Source organism: Notamacropus eugenii, chromosome 5 (genome assembly GCF_028372415.1).
Source record: "Notamacropus eugenii isolate mMacEug1 chromosome 5, mMacEug1.pri_v2, whole genome shotgun sequence".
Taxonomy (NCBI): domain Eukaryota; kingdom Metazoa; phylum Chordata; class Mammalia; order Diprotodontia; family Macropodidae; genus Notamacropus; species Notamacropus eugenii.
Window position 1 is genome coordinate 64,561,349 of NC_092876.1, and position 9,519 is coordinate 64,570,867.

General features: G+C 43.6%; 1 protein-coding gene across 2 annotated transcripts in view; it reads right to left on the reverse strand.

Annotated features, from left to right (window-relative positions):
- Positions 1-6,575, reverse strand: part of MYOM3 (myomesin 3) — an 82,003-nt gene extending 75,428 nt beyond the window's left edge. The window contains exon 1 of one of the 2 annotated variants that reach the window (XM_072609309.1): positions 6,435-6,575. The gene's annotated coding sequence lies outside the window, so the exon portion shown is untranslated. Of the gene's footprint in view, positions 1-4,437; positions 4,542-6,434 lie in introns of those variants that run through there. The other variant, XM_072609308.1, reaches the window with a different exon arrangement.
- Positions 6,576-9,519: the final 2,944 nt, after the last annotated feature.

Consider the following 9,519-nt stretch of genomic DNA (forward strand, 5'->3'; position numbering starts at 1 on the left):
CCTTCTGTGATAGGTGGGAGATAGTGGGTCTGGACACAGGCATATACTGTTAGTTTTGCTGAACTGTTTTTCCCCTTTCTTTTTTATTTTGTTTTTTGTCAAAAGGCATGGCTTTCTGGGAAAAGAGAGTAAGTCTTTATTAAGCACCAACGTGCCAGGCACTGTGCTAAACTCTGTACAAATATTATATCACTTGATCCTCACAGCACCTAACCCTGGGAGATGGGTACTATTAGTACCACCATTTTATAGGTGAGGAAACTGAGGCTGATAGGTAAAGTAAGTCATATGGCTAAATCAGTGTCTGAAGCTAGATTTGAACTCAGGCCTTCCTGGCTCTATCCACTGCCCCATCTAACTTGTCTCTGAGAGACAAGAAGGAAAACAGGATTGTAACGGGAATAAAAGTCATATAAAACCAAAGAAATCAATTTTTAAAATGTGGTTAAAAAGTCCTAGTCCTAGTCCATGGCCATGTAGTGGCTATACAGACTTGAGAAAGTAGTAGGAACATAGAATTCAAACCTTAGAGGTCATGTAGGCTGGCCTAATTATTGTACTGAAAAGGAAACTGAGGCTCAGAGAGGGTAAGTGACTTAGGTCACTCAGGTAATAAGGAGCAGAGCCTAGATCTGAACCCAGATCAGTCCTTTAACTGCAAGACTTTTAACTGTAGGACTGTCCACTGCACCACCCCACCCTCACTTCATCTCTATGAACCTGTTTTTTGGGCTATAAAACAGAGATGCCAATAATAACGCTGTCTACCTCACCATGTTTCTGAGAAGAGATTTGTAAACCTTGAGTCAGAGAAGAAAGCTATCGTAAATAACACTATTGTCATCAACACCTGTGCCACTAGGTGGCACTGTGGATAGAGAGCTGAGCCTGGATGGAGTCAGGACTCTTACTAGCTGGGTGACTTTGGGCAAGTCACTTAACCATGTTTGCCTCAATTTCCTCCTCTATAAAATGAACTAGAAAAGGAAATGGCAACCACTCCAGAATCTTTGCCAAGGAATGACCAAATGAGGTCACAGAGAGTCAAATATGATTGAAAATTACTGAACAAGAACATGGATGTCTACCTTGCTACTACCTTCCATATTACTGTATAAGGCACCCCATCCTCTTAAGTTCAAATCTAGCCTGAGATACTTACTGCTGTGTGACCCTGGGCAAGTCAATTAACCTTGGTTGCGTCAGTTTAGGGCAGCTAGGTGGTGCAGTGGATAGAGCACCAGTGCAGGAGTCAGGAGGACCTGAGTTCAAATCTCACCTCAGACACTTGACACTCACTAGCTCTGTGACCTTGGGCAAGTCACTTAACCCCAATTGCCTCATCCTGGGTCATCTCCAGTCATCCTGATGAATATCTGGTCACTGGGTTCAGATGGCTCTGGAGGAGAAGTGAGGCTGGTGACCTGCACGGCTCTCCCTCACTCAAAACAAAGTCAATTGCATGTCATGTCATCATTTCTCTGATGGCATGGTCTTCTTCGGCAATGAAGGATGAACACACACACCCCATCCTCCCAGGCCTTCATGCTCCCAACCTAGGAGTCATCCTTGATTCCTTACTGTCTTTCACCCCCATATCCAAGCTGTTGCCAAGACCTATCGATTTCACCTCTGCAATGTCTTTCTAGTACTTCCCCTTCTTTGTCACTCTCCTTGGAATTCCCAGTGTCTATAAGAACGGTGTCTTGCCATAATAGGCACTCAACAAATACTTTTGATTGGTTGGCAATTCTCTGAAGTTTACAAAAAATACTTTCTTCCTAACGAAGTAGGAAATGCCAATTTGATTAGACCCGTTTTATATAGATGAGGACATTGAAACTCTGAGGAGGTAAGGACCCTTATCACATCACACCTAGATTATTGCAATAGCTGCTGGTGGGTCTGCCTGCTGAAAGGTCTCTCCCCACTCCAATCCCCACTCCTCCATTCAGCCACTCAAATGCTTTTCCTAAATTGTAGGGAGGACCAGGTTATCACTCCCCCCTACTTAATTAACTCTAATAACTCCCCATTACCCCCAGGTTAAATATAAAATCTTCCTTTTAAAACCCTGTTCTAAGGGCATTTCAGTCACCGATGTCTCCCAGAGTATGGAGATGCTTTATACCAGCAGGCCCTGTGGTAAAGGAGAAAGGCTCACTGTTCTCTTCCTTGGACCCCAGGCTCTATAGTACCCCTTTAAGACCTCTTATTGATGCTGCCCCCTTGGTGATGGTGGCCAGTTCTCCAACTGGGCATCATGATGGGGAATAAGAGTTGTTCTCTTAGGCAGAGGACCCCTGGGTCTGGAAGTCCATCCCTTTAACTCTATGCCTAGCTCTAGCTGAACAGAGGGGCCTTTCCCCTTGGCCAAGGAGCCCTTATGACTTAGGGAGCAAAGGAAACACTTATGGACTCATCTGATTAAATTCAACAAGACCTTAAATGCCCATTTTGTGTAAGTCCCCTAAAGTACCAATAGAAACATTAGCAGAGAGACTGTCAAACTGGGCAGAAGCTCAGAGGGTTCATGATCCATGCTGCCCTCCGCCCCCCCCCTTTTTTTTTTTTTACAGAATCTCAGGGGTTTTCCTTAGAGAACTTTTTTTCACAGGAAAAAGGTTACAGCTCTGGGCACCTCTCCCTCTCCCACCTCTGGCGCCTTATGCTTGGATGCTCTCTCTAATTAATAGGGCAGGGCCTGGCTCCCAGCCCTCAGCTCTCACAAATGCCAGCAGCAAAAGCCAGCTTAAGGGGAATGAGCCATGGCTTTTTTTTAGGACACTGACTGATAGCTGGAAGATTAAACTGGAGTAGGTTTGTCTTCTCTGTGCTTTTCCTCCCCTCCCTCTCCTGTCTTCCCAGGACCGATGCCCCAATTCCTTTTGAGTCTTTAGTCCTGAGCATGTAGACTTTTCTTTAGTGGCCCTTTTCAGAGACAGGAAGAGTGAGGGTTATGAAAGGTATACCTCAGGAGAAGCAGATTGGGCTCATGGAACTGAAATCTATCCTAACCTGCAAAGAGCTTTGTTGGCCTCATCAATAAAATGGGCACAATCAGAATTGCATGTTCTGCTTCATTATCCAGTATCTTTGCCAAGAAAACCCCAAATAATGTCATGAAGAGTAAGACACAACTGAAATGACTGAATAACTTTACTGTAAATGCCAGAGCCCAAGCCCAATTCCACATCTGGCCTTTGTGCCCCAACCCCAGATGGGGAATGAAAACAAATTAAGTGACTTGGCCAAAGTCATACTAGGAGTTGGTTGTAGAGCTGGGGCTAGAACCCTGGGCCTTACCCCTCAGATAATCCTGTCTCTGAGATACTTGGGAAGAGAGACTCCCCACCTCTCCTTCCCAGGTTCCATCTACAATTCCATGTGGCTAAGGCCACAGCCATAGCCACTGTGTCTTGAGCTGGAAGGGGAAGAATCATAACTTTAGAACTTGGAGGAAACCTTAGATATTGGTCCAGCCCAACTCCTTCCTTTCACCAATAAGGAAATTGAAGCCCAGGGTTGATTGAAGTCAACTGAAGTGATTTGCTCAGGGTGACTGAGATAATAAATGTGAGCCAGCTGGGAAGGAACCTCAACTCCCAGCAGTAAGGAGGGCCTTGACTCCAGAACTGGCATTCTTGGGGCTGCCATATACTGTCTCTGAAGGTTCATGCCTCCAGACCTATTTTATCTAGCACCTACCTCCTCAAATTGTGGTATCAAATGAGATCACTTTGGTAAAGCATTTAGCAACAACCCTGACGCATAGTAGGTGCTTAATTCTTGTTTCTTCCCCCTCTTCTATCCAGGATGGGGGGAAGGTTTGCTAGTTCCCCCAGTACCCTCTCCATTTGACTTTGGCAGCCTCCCTATTCATGGCTCCTAGGAGATTGGGATGAAAGAGACCCTGAGGGTTACCCTTTTTTTCTTGAACAAGCTCTAATTCTTGACCTTTGGATCCCACATCCATGTGGTTCAGACTATTTCAAACTATCATAATAATAATTATGATTCACATCTTAGAATGTTTTCAGGTTTGTAAAATGCCTTTCCTCACAACAGCTCTGGGAGGTAAGAGATTTAAATATTACTGTCTACCTGTTACAGATGAGGAAAGTGAAGCTCTAGAGAGAGAGAGAGAGAGAGACAAAAGAACCTGGTTCCTGGTTACCCACCCACTTAATTGTAGGGGCTGGAACATGCTGTAGGTGGGGGGTGCCACCATACCCACAATGTCTCTGGCTTAAGTTCAGTGCCATGGTTCTCAGGTGGGCCAGACCCATACTCCCCTACCTACAGCAACCATCCATAATAGTCCAAATGAATAGAAATTGTTCCCAATGGATCTCCCCAACAGAAAGCTCAGTTTTTGGAAGAGCTTACTCTCTCAGGATGCCCCAACATCCAACCAATTCCCAAAGTCTGACTCACAGAGGTCTCAGAATCGCTGAAAATTAGAAAAGAGAGGGAAGTCTCAGTCTCTTCTCGGCTCGTCCGCAGCTCAGGACAACAGTTGGGAGTGGAAGAATGCTTTCTGGGCACAGCAGAGATGTCTTAAATATAGCAGCAGCCCGGATCGTGCTATGACAATGGATGAGAACCATCTAGGGGGTGGGAAGGGGGAGTTCCTAAGGGGATGAGAATGTAAAAGCTACTCTGGCCCCATTTGGCTTCCAGCCAGCTCTAGGAACAGGTGTGAGCAGCCCTCAGGGGTTCTCTGGAGATGTTGGTCCGCTCTTAGCCTTGGCCACCAGCCCACAGGATAGGAGAGCAAGTGGACCAGAATGATAGGGGAGGAGGCCACCATGGTGCAATGGATTGAGTGTTGGCTTGGGAGCTAGAGGCTGTGGGTTCAAGTCTTGACTTTGTCACATACTTATCCCTGTGATCTTATTCTGTAAGCCTCACTTTTCTCATCTATAAAGCTAGGGAGGCTGGATTAGACAGCTCCAAGGTCCCTCCAAGTCCAGTGGTCCATGTTAATGGTACATGAAGCTGGGAGGGACATCTGAGACTCTCTAGTTCAACTCCTCATTTTAGTCATTTTTATTTTGGGGATTTAATTTTTTAATGAACAAAAATCTATTTATTCTCCTTTCTATTTCTTCCCTTGCCATTGCATTAAAATAGAAAGAAAACCACACTGTGGTAAAAAAAAAAAAAACAACTGTATAAGCAAGCAAAATGAATTTCCAAATTTGCTACATTCATTCTAGTCTTTGAATCTACCATCTCTCTGTCAGAAAGTGGGTAACAATCCTCATAGATCTTCTGGAATCACAGTTGGCCATTGTGTTGATTAGAGTTTTAAGTCTTTCAGTCATTTGTTTTTACAGTGTTACAATGATTGTGTCGGTTGTTCTCCTGGTTCTGTTCATTTCATTTTGCATCAGTTTATGCAAGTCTTACCGGGTTTCTTTGAAACTGTACCCTTCATCATTTCCTGAAGCATAATAGTATCCCATTACATTCATATGTTATATTTTGTTCAGTTATTTTACAATTGATGGGTACCCCTTTAGTTTACCACACACAAAAAGCTGCTTTAATTATTTTTATATACATATGGGTCCTTTTTTTCTTTTTTAGTTTATCTTTTTGGGTTATGGTTCTAGTAGTGGTATTACAGTGTCAAAGGGTATGCACAGTTGAGTAACGTTTGGGGACTTGTTCCAAATTGCTTTCCAGAATGGCTGGACCAATTTGCAGCCCTACCAACAGTTATTCAGCGCGTCTCTTTTCCTCCTGCCCCTCCAACGTTTGTTATTTTCCCTTTTTTGTCACCTTTGCCAACCTGATGAGTATGAAGTAGAACCTCAGAGTTGCATTAATTTGCATTTCTCTAATCATTAGCATTGATCCATGTAAGACTTCCTTCTTTGTTGTCAAGTCATTTTTCTGTTGTGTCTGACTCTTTGTGATTCCATTTGGAGTTTTCTTGGCATAGATATTGGAGTACTTTGCCATTTCCTTCTCCAATTCATTTTTACAGACGAGGAAACTACAGCAAATAAGGTGAAGTGACTTGCCCAGGGGTTGTACAGCTAAGTGCCTTGAGGTCAGATTTGAACTCAAGAAGATGAGTCTTCCAGACATCCAGCACTCTGTGCACTATGGCACCACCTAGCGGCTGAACAATATTAATGACTATTCTTTGACAACGGCCTTCCAATCACCTCCCAATTTCTCTTGGTCCTATCTCTTGTTTCTTCCCCTCCCCCAAATATCTCAAGAGTTTATCAAATGTGTTACAAACCGTTAAGTGTTAACAAAAATGTAAATTTATAATATCTATGAGTCCCCCAAATGATAATTTTTAAAGTCCTGGTGAGCTGTATAGGCTTTGGATTTGGAAGGGAACATTGAGCTCACTGGGTCCAATTTGCTTATTTCAAGGATGGAAGATTTAGTGAGTTTATGTGACTTACCTACTGTTGTAGAGGTGACATGGCTGGGATTGATGTTCAGGTTCTCTGACTTCAGTTCTGGTGTTAATTAAAGCCAGAGTGGTATCTGGTTTTCCATCTTTCTCCTCACTGATCTGTTATCTCTCTCTCCTCACTACTCCTGGTACTAAATATGAGAAACCTCTAAATAAGACACTCCCTTCCCTCCCTCTCTAGAGTGAATGCCTTGAAGACATGGGTTGGGATTTATGAATCCTAAAAATTAGTCTTTGAAAGTCCTGATAAGCCATTAGTTAGCAGAAAGAACATTAGTTTTAGAATCAGAAAATATCTGTTCAAATGCAATCTGACACTTCCTACCTTTGTGATCTTGGGCAAATAATTTCATTTTCCAGGGCCTCAGTTTCCTCATATGTAAAATGAGGTGGCTGGGTCAGCAGGAGGTCTTATCTAGCTAGAGTCTTTAAACTTTTTTTTGTAGACTTGTTTTTAATAAATATTTTGATAACTGTATTTCAATATATTTGTTTCCTTTGAAATCTTATGGATTTTACTTTTTAAAAAACATAATTCTGAAAAAGAGTTCAGAAGTTTCAAAAAATTGCCTAAGGGGTCCATGACCCAGACAAGGTGGAGAACCCCTGGACTGGGTTTTTTTTTAGGATTCCATCTTGCCTTACAAGCATGATTCTTCTTCATCTGTTTTTCTCAAACACGAATATGAAAGATTTTTAAAAGCACCCATTTCTAATTTAGCATCAGGTTTGAGCCTTCTCATTCATTTCAAGGATTACAGCACTGGTGTTTTTTTCTATATTTTCTATTGCAAATGTCCATGGTCTCCATTAAATTGGTCTTTGGGGCTATCCTGGAAACCCAAGGAGCATTTATAACATTGTTACTAGAATTTCCAAAGGGGTGACAAAAGAGCTTTTGAAAGACTAGCCCTTTGTAAGCAGGGGACAACTTGTACCTCTTGTGGTTCCTGTCAAGGGTTAATGTTTCAGGGAAGGCAGAGAGGAGGGTCAGGCAGTGACATCAGCTGGCTGCTGTAGCCAGGAGGCTACTCTTTGAAGGTTGTGGAAGGAGAGGGCAGAGTTATGACGCAGAATAATTGTCCTTGACGGTTAGTCTGGCCCCAGGAGTAAGGGCAGTTAAAATTACAGTCACTGTTGATGGGACCATGGGATGTCTTAGAACACAAAATGTCAGAGCTGGAAGAGTCTGAACAACATGGAATGTCAGAGATAGAAGCAATCTTGCTAGTGTCCAACTCAAACAGAAACAAGGGCTCTGAGCCTTATATAAAGATTCCTTTAGGCTGCTACATATTGACTTGTGGTTGCTTTTCAGTGGTTTCAGTTGTGTCTGACTCTTAGTGACTCCATTTGGGGTTTTCTTGGCAAAATTATTGAAGTGTTTTGCTATTTCCTTCTCCCGCTTATTTTACAGATGAGGAAACTGAGGAAAACAGGGATAAGTAAGTTGCCCAGGGTCACACAAGCTAGTAAGGGTATGAGGCCAGATTTGAACTCAGGAAGATGAACCTTCCTGACTCTGCTCCACCTAGCTGCCAAATGTTGCCTTAGAAAACCACATATTAACATTATCAATGTTCATTATATTTTTAATTATCTTGTTATTATTTCCCAGTTACATTTTAACCCGTTCAATTGGGAGGACTGGGTATTTGACACTTCTGAATTAAAAATGTCAGAGCTGGGAGGGCTTAGAACACTGAACGTTACAGCTGGAAGGGCCCTTACCATACAGAACATCAGAGCAGGGAGGGCCCTTAGAACAAAAAGACTTGAGAAGGAATGTAGTAATTGCCTCTACTCCTGTCTTGGCACTCTCCTTTCTGTGGGAATGGAGTGAGTTGGGGAGTCTCCTCTCCCTCCTCCTCCCCCAAAGCAACACACCCACACCCACACCCACACCCACACCCACACCCACACATACACACACACATACACACACACGCATATACATACACATGTACACACAAATATACATATACACACACATACACACACACACACACACACACAGAGGAAGCATGGCGGGGGCTCCCCTGGGATAATGGCATCCCTCACTTTGCCCCTAGCTGGTTCCCTTCTCAGGCTCTCTCAGGTCCCATTGATTTGGGGGGAGTTTACCTAATCTGGCTTTTAAGAGGCAAAGCCCCTTCCTCCCTATCCTGAAAAAGTGTCAGACTTGACTCCAGTTCCAGCCTCCACAAGTCCCCATATAGCATGGCTGTAGGAAAGTCCTTTCCCCGCTCCGTCTAGATGTACATCAGTTTCCTCTCCAGGGGATGAGTAGACTATGAAATCCCTCTTAGGTATCTGTCCAGGAGTCCGCCCAGCTGAGCCAGTCCTCACGTGATTAAAGGACTCCTGCGAGCAGATATAGACAGATGGCTAGGTAACCAAAGTTAAACTTCTTCCCCTCCCTCCTAATCTCCTTCAGGTCCTCCAGAATGAGGAAGTCTTTACCAGAAGGCCAAGGATATTCCTATTGCATTGACTCAAACCAGAGTCAGTTAAAGAGTGCTGGGAGGTGAGGGTAGGGCTTTGGGTTTAGAAATTAACTTCATGCTTTTAGTAGATGATACCTTTCCCTGGGCTGGGCTAATAATCTTCATAGATTTAGAGCTGGAAAGGCTGTAGGGGCCTTGAAGCCCAGTCTCCTTATTTTACAGATGAGTAAACTGAGGTTTCCTGTAAGGCAGGAATTCCTTTGGGTCTCTACTCCCAGAGCCCCACCCCCACATCGTTAGTCCCACTTCCTTGACAGTCCTGGCCTTGAGTTACTTTCCTTGGAAACCTCAATCAAAGAGGCACACAGAAACCAAGTCCGGTTTTACAGTTTAACCAGGGATCACGTTAGTCAGGCTACCTGCCCTTATCTTTCCCCCACTCTGAGTCTTCCCTTCTTCCTGACTCTTAACCCTGCCCTCAAGAAGTCATGAATTGCAAAACCTGAGTCATACATCCCTACCATCTGAGAATTCTTAGTTTTACACAAGCTTGTTGAGGGTGGAGGTGTCTATTTGTACTTTTCTTTCCTTTCCTTGAAACACTTGGGCTATAAAGATGCAGAT